The 14,255-nt window shown below is 41.4% G+C and overlaps 2 pseudogenes; both read left to right on the top strand.

Annotated features, from left to right (window-relative positions):
* The first annotated feature begins 2,332 nt into the window (after positions 1–2,332).
* Positions 2,333–2,534, top strand: LOC133375966 (small nucleolar RNA U3; annotated as a pseudogene).
* A 4,609-nt stretch (positions 2,535–7,143) lies between these two features.
* Positions 7,144–7,239, top strand: LOC133375968 (small nucleolar RNA U3; annotated as a pseudogene).
* The last annotated feature ends 7,016 nt before the right edge of the window (positions 7,240–14,255 follow it).

The raw sequence follows: 14,255 nt of genomic DNA, 5'->3' as shown, positions 1-14,255 counted from the left end.
CAAATGGCTTATTGTGTGCGCAGTCTCAGAAAAAAACTAGTAATGGTTCCTTTATCGGTCTGGTTGTTGGATTGCTGCCCTGGGCTCCTGTGGGAGGAAGGGTAAGATGGAAATCTATTACTGTTGTTGTTGTTTCTGTCTGTTCCAGAAGGGTAGGCATGTTAGTCTCACGCAGCAAAAACAGTCACCTTAAAGACTAACAGATTTGTCATGTAGGCTTTTGTGGACAATGCTATGCCTTGGGTATACTTTCAGGATCATCTACAGTATCAAACTGGAGAAGTGTACTTGAAAGAAGTCAGCTGAGCAAACCATGAATAAGAGTTCAGAGGAGAGCAACCATGATGATCAGGAGACTGGAAACAAAGCCCTATGAGGCGAGACTGAAAGAACTGGACATGTTTTATAATAATAATAATAATAATAAAATTTTATTTGTTAGTCGCCCATCTGTCTGAATTAACAGACACTCTGGGCGACGTACAACAATATAAAATACAATATAAAACATATACAGTCACCAATTACGATATTAACATCAATTCATCTAAAACCATCCTTCAGTTAATACAGTATAAAAACCTAACCCGCCCCAGAGATCCCATAGGCCTGCTTGAATAACCAGGTCTTTAAGGCTCGGCGAAAAGCCATCAGGGAGGAGGCATGTCGGAGGTCAAACGGAAGCAAGTTCCAGAGGGTGGGGGCCACAATCGAAAACACCCTCTCTCTGGTCCGCACCAGCCTAGCTGTTTTCACCGGTGGGACCGAGAGAAGGTCTTGTGAGGCTGATCTTGTTTGGCGGCATATTTGGTGATACTGGAGGCGTTCCTTCAGATAAACTGGGCCGAAACCATATAGGGCTTTAAAGGTTAGTACCAACACCTTGAATTGGGCCTGGTATACAACTGGCAACCAGTGTAGCTCTATCAACACTGGGGTGACATGATCCCGGCGACAGCTCTGCTTTATCAAGTGTGCCGCTGCATTCTGTACCAGCTGCAGTTTCCGGACCATCTTCAAGGGTAACCCCATGTAGAGCACATTACAGTAGTCTAGTCGAGAGGAGACCAGGGCATGTATCACTCGTGGGAGCAGATGAATAGGACGGTAGGGTCGCAACCTCTGTACTAGATGTAAATGGTACCAAGCTGCCCGGCTCACTGCCACAACCTGAGCCTCCATAGACAGCTGGGAGTCCAAAATGACCCCTAGGCTGCGGACCTGGTCCTTTAGGGGTAATCTCACCCCATTAAGTACCAAGTCAAAATTTCCCAACCTTCTCTTGTCCCCCACTAGCAACACCTCGGTCTTGTCAGGATTAAGCTTCAGCCTGTTCTCTCCCATCCATCCACTTACGGACTTCAGGCAATTGGACAAGGTATCCTCAGCCAACTCTGGTGAAGATTTAAATGAGAGATAGAGCTGCGTGTCATCTGCATATTGGTGACACTGCAGCCCAAAACTCCTGATGATGGCTCCCAGCGGTTTCATATAGATGTTGAATAGCATGGGGGAGAGGATAGAACCCTGTGGCACACCACAATTAAGAGGCCAAGGGTCTGAAACCTCATCCCCCAATGCCACCCGTTGATATCTGCCGGAGAGATAGGAACGGAACCACTGTAAAACAGTGCCTCCTATTCCCAGTCCCTCCAGGCGATTTAAAAGGATACCGTGGTCAATGGTATCGAAAGCCGCTGAGAGATCCAGGAGGACGAGGAATGTATATTCACCCCTATCCAACGCCCTCCTCATATCATCCACCAGAGCGACCAAGGCTGTTTCAGTTCCATGTCCAGCCCTGAAGCCCGATTGGAAAGGATCTAAATAATCTGCTTCCTCCAAGTGTGTCTGTAACTGTTTAGCCACCACTCGCTCAATCACCTTGCCCAAGAATGGTAAATTAGAGACTGGGCGAAAGTTGTTTAACTCTTGGGGATCCAAAGAGGGCTTTTTCAAAATAGGTTTTATCACTGCCTCCTTGAGGGCTGATGGCATTACGCCCTCCTCCAAGGACGTATTTACCATTGCCTTGATCCCCTTGCCCAGTCTCTCTTTACAGCTCATAACGAGACATGAAGGGCAAGGATCAAGAAGAGATGACTGAGGGGAGATATGATGGCACTCTTCAAGTACTTGAAAGATTATCACACAGAGGAGGGCCAGGATCTCTTCTTGATCTTCCCAGAGTGCAGGACACAGAATAATGGGCTCAAGTTGCAAGAAGCCAGAGTGGTATCACAATGGAGCCAATGACCTAGGAAGGTGGTGGGCTCTCCAAAACTGGAGGTCTTCAGTAGGCAGCTGGACAGCCACCTGTTGGGTATGTTTTAAGTTGCATTCCTGCACTGAGCAGGGGGTTGGACTTGATGGCCTTAGAGGCCCCTTCCAACTCCACGATTCTTTGATTCTATGTTATCTTCTGAGCAGAAAGGGAATGGGTAGCGATGCAATTATGCAATGGCTACTTGCTAATGATGACTAGTCTGCCTTTTTATAAGAAGGTTGGAGGGAAAGAACACAAGCTGAGTGGGCAAACACACAAACAAAAAACTGCTGGCTTTGGGCAGAATAAGGCACCCACAACTAGATTTTGAAGCCACAGTGAAGATGTTGTTGCCAAAGCAAACTCCCAGCCTGAACTGGAACTCTTAATAGGCCTTCCAGTTCATCAGGATCCAGTGGACCAGATGCCAGACCAGTAACTGGGGCAAGGGGGGGAATCTTTTTCAGCCAAAGGGCCACATTCCTTTTGGGGCAGCCTTCCAGGATCCCATTGTGGGTGGGAGCAGAGGCAAGCATGGGAGGAGCATCAAATCCAAATGTCATCTTTGCACACTAGGCTGACTTCTACACACACCCCTCTCTATCCTCCCTCCAGGCAAACATGAAGCATTGTCAGATTCCAAAAACGCATTCCAGGCAGGCAGGACCAGTGAGGGGTGTGGCCTTGGGAGAATCTCAAGGGCTAGATAGAGATGCCCAGAGGGGCCACCTTTAGTCCCTGGGCCTGAGCTTCCCCATCTCTGATCTGGAGAAATCATTATTCTTATTTCCTGCTTTCCTCAAAGTGAAACAAAATAGCTCACAGCAAAGAAATCTTAGGGCAAAAATGCAAAGGAATAAGCAGTCAAACTGCTATTTAGATAGATAGACAGCCAGACAGACAGTTTTGAAAGCAACAAACATAAATGGATATAGATGAATGATAAATATAAACATAACAAATTTGTATGTTAGCAGCTGATGAAGGCGGAAGCTGAAACATTAATACAATAAAAACCTCTTTTGTTAATCACAATTATGGATGGATGGATGGATGGATGGATGGATGGATGGATGGATGGATGGATGGATGGATGGATGGATGGATGGATGGATGGATGGATGGATGGATGGATGGATGGATGGATGGATGGATGGATGGATGGATGGATGGATGGATGGATGGATGGATGGATGGATGGATGGATGGATAGATAGATAAGACAGTTTTGAAAGCAACAAACAGAACTTCACTCAAGCTTGCTCTGGATCCCTATAAGGATTCCGTTAATCACCTAAAAATATATATGAACATAATTGTGATTAACAGATTTGTCATGTATGTTGGCATGAGGCCTAGTAGTTTTCCATCAAGTCTGCAAAACTGTAACTATGGGGAGTTATGTCTTAGCCCAGTCTGAGAACGGACTGCCAAGGCCGTTGCTATGGTAACCATCTGATAGACTGGGAAAGTTCTAACAGAGTCTGTAAGTTGTGTCTTCTGATTTATGCCTCTGAACTGAGAGGTTGTCTTCTGTGTTTACCTTTGGAGAGAGATGTACCAGAGGGGGGGATGACTGAAGAAACTCTACATGTATTTACTCTTAAGCCTTAAGCCATAATGTCTTAATAAAAGACTCTTAACATGTTCTAATGCTCTGAAGAAGTTTCTTGCTCAACTTAACTCCAACGTAATGCATGCTGTTTCACGCAACAATGCACACACGCCAACAGGGGTTATGGGCCCAGATCCACAGCGCATTACACAGGAGTAAGTTGCTGGTCTGAACGGCAGACGGAGTTCCAGAGAGGGCAGCTTGATTGATTGAACCAGATGGAGGTGAGCAACATGGCTGTAAACCTGTTTGGGGGAGGCTTGCCGATGGAATGACTTAATGAAAAGAATTATGGCAGCTGGAAGCCGAGAATGCGGGCTTTGCTAGTAAAAGAAGATTTATGGGAAGCTATTGAAGGTACACCCCCTGCATCCCTTTCAGCGGCTTGGACTAGGAACGATGAGCGAGCTCAAGCTTTTATACTTCTGGCTCTATCAGACTCTCAGCTGCTACACGTGAGGGATGTTACAAATGCCAAACAGATGTGGGACCGGTTGGAAGGCATTCATGTGCAACAGACTGCGGGATCTAGATTGTGTTTGGCACGGAAGCTGTATCAAATGCGCTTCACGGGTGAGTGCGACATGAGTGAGCATCTCACGGAATTCAGATGCCTGTTTGCTGAGCTGACAGACCGAGGCGTCGAACACTCTGAACTTCAGAAGACCTATCTGATCCTGGCTTCACTCGATGGGACTTGGAATAATATGGTCATGGCTTTCGAAGCCATGCCTGACGGAGGTTTGAACGTTGCATTTATTGAGGAAAAGCTGACCCAAGAATGGCAGCGGAGACAGGAGGCGAAAAGAGCCGAGTCGATGGAAGCTGTCAGGAGGCAAGAGGTGAAAAATGCCGTGCCGAAAGATAATAAACAGGAGCAGCAACAGAGGCTGAAGGCTTGTTTTATTTGCGGAGATCGACGGCATCTACAGCGGGAATGTCCAGTCAAGCGCAACTCCAGGGACGGAGGCTTGAAGCAAGGCAGTGTGAACTTTGTTTGTAAACAGAAGTCTCAAGATTTAGCACCTGTTAACTGGATTCTTGACAGCGGTGCAAGCCATATATTAATTAAAGACAGAAGTTTGTTTTACGTTTCAGAAGAAGTGCAGGACTTTGTGCACCTGGCAGATGGATCACGGAAATCTGTGGAAGCTAAAGGTCTGGTGAAGTTTGACAAGCTTGGAATAATGTCAGAATGTTTGTTTGTTCCAGAATTGGCTCATAATATTTTATCAGTTAGAAAACTGGTGAGTTGTAATTATTCAATTTTGTTTCACAAAGATCAATGTTTTGTAATGAGGGGAGATCAAGTGTGCATGCAGGGAAGCCTGAATGATTCACAGTTTGTAATAAAGAGCAGTCAAGCAGGGTGTGCTGTGTTAAATGCTGAGGTACAGGTACATCAGGGCTGCGTCCATGAATGGCATCAAAGGCTGGGGCATGCAAACCTTGACACGATAAAGAAAACCCCTTTGCACAGTGAAAACATGCGTTTAAAGGATTGTGGACAGTTAATGGATTGTGATGCATGTAATAAAGCTAAAATGACTATTGCACCAATAAACCGGGAGGCTGAGAGAACCACAACAGCTCCCTACCAGCTAGTTCATGTTGATTTATCAGGGCCAATAAATGCTTCACGAGGAGGTGCGAAATTCTTCATGGTACTGGTAGATGATTTTTCAAGATTTTGTCATGTTTTTCTATTAAAGCATAAAAGTGAAGCTGAGCAGAAGCTGAAACTGTTCATTAAGAGAATCGAAACTCAACACGGCTTAAGGTGGGGAATTCACGAATAAGGCATTGAGTGACTTTCTGGAGAGTAAGGGAATAAAACCAGAATTTCACTGCTCCATTTAGCCCGTTTTCCAATGGAACTGCTGAGAGAAAAAATAGGGTGCTTGAGGAAGCAATGAGAGCCATGCTGATGGATTGCAGTTTAGGGAATTCTTTCTGGGCAGAAGCAATTCTTTATGCGAATTACATTCACAATAGGGTATTACACAGTGCACTTGGAATGTCTCCTTATGAGAAACTTACTGGCAGAAAGCCTAAAATAGAACACATTCAAAAATTCAGGGCAAGGTGCTGGATCCACATTCCACAGGGAAAAAGGAGGGGCAAGCTTGCACCCAGAGCACAGCAAGGTTTTGTTTTGGGATTTCAGAATGCATATTTCAGAGTTTGGTGTCCAGAAACACAGCAGTTAATTCTGAGCAGAAGCATTAAAGTCTCAGAAAAGCCTTGGGATCAAAGGCAGACAGTTATTCTTACAGGAACAGATGACACACAAACATGAACACAAGCACAGACATTTAAGCCAAACCTTGACATTAAAGTGGAAGGTACACAAATTCCTCTCAGAGATGCATTAAATGAGCTCATTTGTGGGAAACGCAGATCAAAGAAACGAAAAGGTGAGGAAATGGAAGATCCTGTGCACGCTGTGCCAAGCACAAGCACAAGTACAAGCACAAATGGGGGGGCAGAGAGAGCCGAAGCTCTGGTTCCTTTAAGACGCTCTACAAGAGCAAATTTAGGCAAACCGCCTGAAAGATTTACCGTGGGATTAATAACAAGTCCTGGAATGAATAAAGTTGTAGAAATGGATCCTGAGACACTTTATTTGACATGTGTTCAACCAAAGTTTGAGTGAATAAAGTTTTGAACTGTACTGAGATGTAATTTTGAACTGTACTGAACTGAAAATGTATGATGCAATGTACTGAAATGTATTGCGAGAGGTATTGTAGAAATGTATTACTGTATGGCTATGTATTGTGGAGATGTATTGTTGAGATTTTTTTTGTAATTGACAGACATGATGGGAAAAAGGGGGGCTTGTTGGCATGAGGCCTAGTAGTTTTCCATCAAGTCTGCAAAACTGTAACTAGGGGGAGTTATGTATTAGCCCAGTCTGGGAATGGACTGCCAAGGCCGTTGCTATGGTAACCATCTGATAGACTGGGAAAGTTCTAACAGAGTCTGTAAGTTGTGTCTTCTGATTTATGCCTCTGAACTGAGAGGTTGTCTTCTGTGTTTACCTTTGGAGAGAGATGTACCAGAGGGGGGGATGACTGAAGAAACTCTACATGTATTTACTCTTAAGCCTTAAGCCATAATGTCTTAATAAAAGACTCTTAACATGCTCTAATGCTCTGAAGAAGTTTCTTGCTCAACTTAACTCCAACGTAATGTATGCTGTTTCATGCAACAACGCACACACGCCAACAATGTAGGCTTTTGTGGACAATTATGTGCTTTGGGTATACTTTCAGGATCATCTCTACAGTATCAAACTAGAGAAGTGTACTTGAAAGAAGTCAGCTGAGCAAACCATGAAGAAGAGTTCAGAGGAGAGCAACCATGATGATCAGGAGACTGGAAACAAAGCCCTATGAGGCAAGACTGAAAGAACTGGGCATGTTTTCTGTTACCTCTGGTTAATCACAATTACGTTCATAAATGTGTGTGTGTGTGTGTGTATGTATATATATAAAATAGCAGCATTAAAAAGAAAGAATAAAAGCAAGAGGGCAGAGAAGGAAACACACACACAAATTATTTCACTGAGCAGGAGAAGCAAAACAAACACAAGCCATCAGATCAGGTAAACCTGTCATAAAAGGCTTACATCTAACAGGGAGCAAGATGACAGCTTAATTGTCATCAGTGAGAATAGTAATAAAAACAGTAGTATAGTGGCAAATTCAGAAGTGCAGGGTCCCTTCATTTTACTCACAGCCATGCTCCCCCCTTTTTTGCTGCTGGGTTAAGAACATAAGAACATAAGAAGACCCTGCTGGATCGACTTCCGGGAAGGGTGACTTAGCCTGTGCCTGCTTTTGAGACGGGCTCCTGCCTCAAAAGAAGCTTATTCAGATATATCAGTCAGTTTTTTCTTTTTTTTTTGACTGATTAAACTTCTCCCGGGTAGGGAGAAACGAAGAGATTAACCTCAAAGCCTATTTTTGTTGGGACGACCAGATCTCATTAATTTATGGGACGAGGTCCAGCCGACGAAGGTGGGACGGATTTTCAACAGCAAGCTCTATCTGTTAAAGCGAACGTTCATCTTATCTTCTAAGAGAGAACGCACTAACAGGCAAGCACCCTTCTTTCTATATTTTTCTTTTACTTGACTTAAATTGTTGCTGTTTAAAAGAGATTTGCCAGATTGATCAGTTTTTGACATCTCACTGGGGAGCCATAACTTCTCTCTGCTACGCACTAATTAATAGCTTATCTCTGTTTTTGTTGCAAAAAGCTGTCCTGGATTTGCATTCTAAAGATATACACAGAAGAGGGATTTCTATTCCAGATTTTTATTTTGAAAAATATTATACTGTTTTGAGACTACTCTCTTTTTGGTCTATTTTATTTTGACGAATCTGTTTCTTGACGATTGCCATTAATTGTTTCGATCCTGGGAACTGCATTTTGTTTACTTAACTATTGGAGAGATAAGGCTGTCTGCTCTGTTTATACTGTGATGTCACCAAGTTTGGAGTATTAACCCAATTGTTGCTGAAATAAGAAGTGGTTTTCCTATATTTTTCTTTTAAAATGGCAATTAAGAAAGTGGCTGAAAATCTGGAAATAACTATGTTTCAGAAAATAATGGATGAGATTGAGATAATGAAAATTGAATTGAGTAAAATGAAGCAGGAGATTAAAGATATAAGGGTCCCTGTGAGAGAGGTGACCCTGGAAGGGGTCCCTGTGAGAGAGGAGACCCCGGAGATTGGAACAGGGGTCCCTGTGAGAGAGGAGACCCTGGAGACTGGAATAGGGGTCCCTGTGAGAGAGGAGATCCCGGAGATTGGAACCAACGTGGAACAGGAACAAGATTTGGAGTCTATGGACTTTAGAAATAAAATCTATTGTTTGGAACTCAATGTTATCTCTGAAGAAATGAATGAAGATTCTAGAGATAAAGTTATCAATGGCATGGATAATCTTCTGGACTGGAATGATGTGATGGAGCCCAATATAGAGAAAATCTATGGAATTAACTGCAGCCATGTGACAATGGAAAAACTTTTAAGAGATGACCCAGTGTATTTTGAAAAAAAGAACAGAGATATGATTTTACAGCAGTATTTCAGCAACCTATTCAGAATGGATGGCAAGAAAATATTTGGGATAGAGGTAATTCCCATCAGACTCTTACTATATGACTATGGCTTTGACAGCAAGATTATTATGGAATACTGATAATGGAAGATTGGATATTGAAATTACTGGACTTAACAAGACTACTGAAGATGGAAGATGGAAAATGGAACTAATAGAGATAATAGAACAATGGCTACTGAAATTATTGAACCTAACAGATTCTGATGTGATGGATTAATTGAAATGTTTATTTTGACTATGGTTATGACAATAAGATTATCATAATTAGTAATGAGATGGATTAATCGATATGCTTATCTGGAAAAAAAAATTGATAGATATATTTCTTAAAGAATTGAAACCTCTCTTTGACTTTTTGTGGAAAGAATAAAGTAATGTTTATGAGATTTGATGATTAAGTAAGATAACTACTGGAGGAAAGTGATTTTATAATATGACTTAAGAGACAGGATTGTTATATATTATAGACTTATAACTGATTTGATCTTTGACAAATGGGAAGTCAATATTTTATTCTTTATTTTTTATTTTTGTTTTTTCTTTTCTTTTTTTCTTTTTGTTTAACTATTTTTGATTTTGTTTTTTGTCTTTGAATGTTTTATGATTTTGTCTTGTATGTTTTATGAAAATCTGAATAAAAATTATTGAAAAAAAAAAAAAGAAGACCCTGCTGGATCAGGCCAGTGGCCCGTCTAGTCCAGCATCCTGTTCTCACAGTGGCCAACCAGGTGCCTGGGGGAAGCCTGCAAGCAGGACCCGAGTGCAAGAACACTCTACCCTCCTGAGGCTTCCAGCAACTGGTTTTCAGAAGCATGCTGCCTCTGACTAGGGTGGCAGAGCACAGCCATCACGGCTAGTAGCCATTGATAGCCCTGTCCTCCATGAATTTGTCTAATCTTCTTTTAAAGCTGTCCAAGCTGGTGGCCATTACTGCATCTTGTGGGAGCAAATTCCATAGTTTAACTATGCGCTGAGTAAAGAAGTACTTCCTTTTGTCTGTCCTGAATCTTCCAGCATTCAGCTTCTTTGAATGTCCACGAGTTCTAGTATTATGAGAGAGGGAGAAGAACTTGTCTCTATCCACTTTCTCAATGCCATGCATAATTTTATACACTTCTATCATGTCTCCTCTGACCCGCCTTTTCTCTAAACTAAAAAGCCCCAAATGCTGCAACCTTTCCTCGTAAGGGAGTCGCTCCATCCCTTCGATCATTCTGGTTGCCCTCTTCTGAACCTTTTCCAACTCTAGAATATCCTTTTTGAGATGAGGCGACCAGAACTGTACACAGTATTCCAAATGTGGCCGCACCATAGATTTATACAACGGCATGATGATATCGGCTGTTTTATTTTCAATACCTTTCCTAATTATCGCTAGCATGGAATTTGCCTTTTTCACAGCTGCCGCACACTGGGTCGACATTTTCATCGTGCTGTCCACTACAACCCCGAGGTCTCTCTCCTGGTCGGTCACTGCCAGTTCAGACCCCATGAGTGTATATGTGAAATTCAGATTTTTTGCTCCAATGTGCATAATTTTACACTTATTTATATTGAATTGCATTTGCCATTTTTCCGCCCATTCACTCAGTTTGGAGAGGTCTTTTTGGAACTCTTCGCAATCCCTTTTTGTTTTAACAACCCTGAACAATTTAGTGTCGTCAGCAAACTAGGCCATTTCACTGCTCATTCCTAACTCTAGGTCATTAATGAACAAGTTGAAAAGTACAGGTCCCAATACTGATCCTTGAGGGACTCCACTTTCTACAGCCCTCCATTGGGAGAACTGTCCATTTATTCCTACTCTCTGCTTTCTGCTTCTTAACCAATTTCTTATTCACAAGAGGACCTCTCCTCTTATTCCATGACTGCTAAGCTTCCTCAGAAGTCTTTGGTGAGGTACCTTGTCAAACGCTTTTTGAAAGTCTAAGTACACTATGTCCACTGGGTCACCTCTATCTATATGCTTGTTGACACTCTCAAAGAATTCTAATAGGTTACTGAGACAGGACTTTCCCTTGCAGAAGCCATGCTGGCTCTGCTTCAGCAAGGCTTGTTCTTCTATGTGCTTAGTTAATCTAGCTTTAATCATACTTTCTACCAGTTTTCCAGGGACAGAAGTTAAGCTAACTGGCCTCTAATTTCCGGGATCCCCTCTGGATCCCTTTTTGAAGATTGGCGTTACATTTGCCACTTTCCAGTCCTCAGGCACGGAGGAGGACCCGAGGGACAAGTTACATATTTTAGTTAGCAGATCAGCAATTTCACATTTGAGTTCTTTGAGAACTCTCGGGTGGATGCCATCCGGGCCCGGTGATTTGTCAGTTTTTATATTGTCCATTAAGCTTAGAACGTCCTCTCTCGTTACCACTATTTGTCTCAGTTCCTCAGAATCCCTTCCTGCAAATGTTAGTTCAGGTTCAGGGATCTGCCCTATATCTTCCACTGTGAAGACAGATGCAAAGAATTCATTTAGCTTCTCTGCAATCTCCTTATCGTTCTTCAGTACACCTTTGACTCCCTTATCATCCAAGGGTCCAATCGCCTCCCTAGATGGTCTCCTGCTTTGAATGTATTTATAGAATTTTTTGTTGTTGGTTTTTATGTTCTTAGCAATGTGCTCCTCAAATTCTTTTTTAGCATCCCTTATTGTCTTCTTGCATTTCTTTTGCCAGAGTTTGTGTTCCTTTTTATTTTCTTCATTCGGACAAGACTTCCATTTTCTGAAGGAAGACTTTTTGCCTCTAAGAACTTCCTTGACTTTGCTCGTTAACCATGCTGGCATCTTCTTGGCCCTGGCGGTACCTTTTCTGATCTGTGGTATGCACTCCAGTTGAGCTTCTAATATAGTGTTTTTAAACAACTTCCAAGCATTTTCGAGTGATGTGGCCCTCTGGACTTTGTTTTTCAGCTTTCTTTTTACCAATCCCCTCATTTTTGTGAAGTTTCCTCTTTTGAAGTCAAATGTGACCGTGTTGGATTTTCTTGGCAATTGGCCATTTACATGTATGTTTAATTTAATAGCACTGTGGTCACTGCTCCCAATCGGTTCAACAACACTTACATCTTGCACCAGGTCCTGGTCCCCACTGAGGATTAAGTCCAGGGTTGCTGTCCCTCTGGTCGGTTCCATGACCAACTGGTCTAGGGAATAGTCATTTGGAATATCTAGACTTCCGGGAAGGGTGACTTAGCCTGTGCCTGCTTTTGAGACGGGCTCCTGCCTCAAAAGAAGCTTATTCAGATATATCAGTCAGTTTTTTCTTTTTTTTTTGACTGATTAAACTTCTCCCGGGTAGGGAGAAACGAAGAGATTAACCTCAAAGCCTATTTTTGTTGGGACGACCAGATCTCATTAATTTATGGGACGAGGTCCAGCCGACGAAGGTGGGACGGATTTTTAACAGCAAGCTCTATCTGATAAAGCGAACGTTCACCTTATCTTCTAAGAGAGAACGCACTAACAGGCAAGCACCCTTCTTTCTATATTTTTCTTTTTCTTGACTTAAATTGTTGCTGTTTAAAAGAGATTTGCCAGATTGATCAGTTTTTGACATCTCACTGGGGAGCCATAACTTCTCTCTGCTACGCACTAATTAATAGCTTATCTCTGTTTTTGTTGCAAAAAGCTGTCCTGGATTTGCATTCTAAAGATATACACAGAAGAGGGATTTCTATTCCAGATTTTTATTTTGAAAAATATTATACTGTTTTGAGACTACTCTCTTTTTGGTCTATTTTATTTTGACGAATCTGTTTCTTGACGATTGCCATTAATTGTTTCGATCCTGGGAACTGCATTTTGTTTACTTAACTATTGGAGAGATAAGGCTGTCTGCTCTGTTTATACTGTGATGTCACCAAGTTTGGAGTATTAACCCAATTGTTGCTGAAATAAGAAGTGGTTTTCCTATATTTTTCTTTTAAAATGGCAATTAAGAAAGTGGCTGAAAATCTGGAAATAACTATGTTTCAGAAAATAATGGATGAGATTGAGATAATGAAAATTGAATTGAGTAAAATGAAGCAGGAGATTAAAGATATAAGGGTCCCTGTGAGAGAGGTGACCCTGGAAGGGGTCCCTGTGAGAGAGGAGACCCCGGAGATTGGAACAGGGGTCCCTGTGAGAGAGGCGACCCTGGAGACTGGAATAGGGGTCCCTGTGAGAGAGGAGATCCCGGAGATTGGAACCAACGTGGAACAGGAACAAGATTTGGAGTCTATGGACTTTAGAAATAAAATCTATTGTTTGGAACTCAATGTTATCTCTGAAGAAATGAATGAAGATTCTAGAGATAAAGTTATCAATGGCATGGATAATCTTCTGGACTGGAATGATGTGATGGAGCCCAATATAGAGAAAATCTATGGAATTATCTGCAGCCATGTGACAATGGAAAAACTTTTAAGAGATGACCCAGTGTATTTTGAAAAAAAGAACAGAGATATGATTTTACAGCAGTATTTCAGCAACCTATTCAGAATGGATGGCAAGAAAATATTTGGGATAGAGGTAATCCCCATCAGACTCTTACTATATGACTATGGCTTTGACAGCAAGATTATTATGGAATACTGATAATGGAAGATTGGATATTGAAATTACTGGACTTAACAAGACTACTGAAGATGGAAGATGGAAAATGGAACTAATAGAGATAATAGAACAATGGCTACTGAAATTATTGAACCTAACAGATTCTGATGTGATGGATTAATTGAAATGTTTATTTTGACTATGGTTATGACAATAAGATTATCATAATTAGTAATGAGATGGATTAATCGATATGCTTATCTGGAAAAAAAAATTGATAGATATATTTCTTAAAGAATTGAAACCTCTCTTTGACTTTTTGTGGAAAGAATAAAGTAATGTTTATGAGATTTGATGATTAAGTAAGATAACTACTGGAGGAAAGTGATTTTATAATATGACTTAAGAGACAGGATTGTTATATATTATAGACTTATAACTGATTTGATCTTTGACAAATGGGAAGTCAATATTTTACTCTTTATTTTTTATTTTTGTTTTTTTTTTTCTTTTTTTCTTTTTGTTTAACTATTTTTGATTTTGTTTTTTGTCTTTGAATGTTTTATGATTTTGTCTTGTATGTTTTATGAAAATCTGAATAAAAATTATTGAAAAAAAAAAAAAAAAAAAGGAATATCTAGAAACTTTGCTTCTTTGTCATGACTGGAACACATATGCGGCCAGTCTATGTCCGGGTA

Source organism: Rhineura floridana, chromosome 1 (assembly GCF_030035675.1).
Source record: "Rhineura floridana isolate rRhiFlo1 chromosome 1, rRhiFlo1.hap2, whole genome shotgun sequence".
NCBI lineage: Eukaryota > Metazoa > Chordata > Lepidosauria > Squamata > Rhineuridae > Rhineura > Rhineura floridana.
This window is presented reverse-complemented; position numbering and strand designations above follow the sequence as displayed.